This window comes from Penaeus vannamei, chromosome 30 (genome assembly GCF_042767895.1).
Source record: "Penaeus vannamei isolate JL-2024 chromosome 30, ASM4276789v1, whole genome shotgun sequence".
NCBI lineage: Eukaryota > Metazoa > Arthropoda > Malacostraca > Decapoda > Penaeidae > Penaeus > Penaeus vannamei.
Window position 1 is genome coordinate 17,738,836 of NC_091578.1, and position 1,889 is coordinate 17,740,724.

Consider the following 1,889-nt stretch of genomic DNA (forward strand, 5'->3'; position numbering starts at 1 on the left):
CTCAGGGGAGGTGGGCCTTGCCAGTCCTCCTCCCCCCAGATAAATCTCATCGGCAGTGTACATTATAAATGGAAATGCTGGGAGGAGGGGGAATGCTCCTCCCACCCAGCAAGTGAGGCGGGCTGCAGGCCCCGTTGGGAGGGCGACTGCCGGGACACATGATGGGAACGGGACCGACTTGTCCCGCCTGCGTTCTGGCAGCCGCCAGCCTGGAGTAAAGCTTGCGGGGGAAAGCCTTCGGGAGCCCCACAGGTGGATGTTGGGTCCTGTAGCCTGCCCCCCCCCCTTTATATGGAGCAGCGTCGACGGGGGTGGCAGAGGTGGTGTCCACCCGGAGTGACTGCCCGAGGCTAAACCTCAAGCGGAAAGTCAAGGTGGTGGCTTGGAACGTCCGCTCTTTGAGTCAGGATGATCGGTTGCCTCTGCTGTCGAGGGAACTGGGGAAGCTGAGGGTGGAGGTGGCTGCCCTCTCAGAGGTGAGAAGACCTGGCAGCGGCACGATTAGTGTAGGTGGCTATACCTACTACTGGTCGGGCCGTAGCGATGGTCACCATCTCCAGGGAGTAGCCAAGGCCATTTCCAACAGACTCCAGTCCTCGGTAGTAGAGGTTACTCCTGTTGATGAGCGTATAATAGTAATGAGACTGAAGCTAGCATTTGGCTTCATGTCCCTTATTGCTGTGTACGTTCCTACCGATGTTTGTAAACTTGACGTGAAAGAGATGTTCTGCGCCAAACTAGGATCTGTGTCAGACAGGTGTCCCCGGCGAGATATTCATATTGTTCTGGGCGACTTCAATGCGGTATCTGGCTGTGATCGAGCTGACTATGAGATGTCTGTCGCTCCCCATGGCTCAGGAACTGGTACCGGTAGTGAGAATAGCCTCCTTTTCCGGGACTTTGCTAGGTCCCAGGGCCCGTATCCACGAAAGGTCTCAGACAATTCTGAGACTAAATTTGAGAAGTGTCGGAGGAAAAAATAGGTCCGTCGTTTGTTTACATCGTTGGTCGGCGCTTATTTAGTTATTATATATTTATTGATACATAATATATATATATATATATATATATATATATATATATATACATATATATATATATATATATATATATATATATAATATATATACATATATATATATTTATACACACACACACACATGCAGACACACACACACACACACACACACACATATATATATATATATATATATATATATATATATATATATATATATATATATATATATATATATATATATATATATATATATATATACATATATATATATATATATATATATATATATGTATGTATATATATGTATATATATATATATATATATATATATATATATATATATATATATATATATATATATATATATATGTATATACATATATGTATGTGTTTATATATGCACATGTGTATATGTGTATGTGTGTGTTTATTATACATAGATAGATACATAATATATATATATATATATATATACACACACAAACAAACAAATACATACATATATACTCATATGAATATACACAGACATACATATGCACATACACACATATTTCTATTTGTTCACACATATTTGCGCCTATACATACATAATCCTATACTTCAATGTGAAACTGTCTGAGACGATTCTCAAATGACTTAGGACTCCTGCGACCCTGTCTTACATTTGAGACAGAGCTGAGACAAAGGTTGAGAAAATGTTTTGTAATACATGTATATTACATACATATATATGTATAAATGAATATGTATATACGTCTTTTCACGTAAATACATGTACGTGTACACACGTTGATACATATACGTGTACACATGTAGATACAGATACGTGTACACACGTAGATACAGATACGTGTACACACGTAGATAC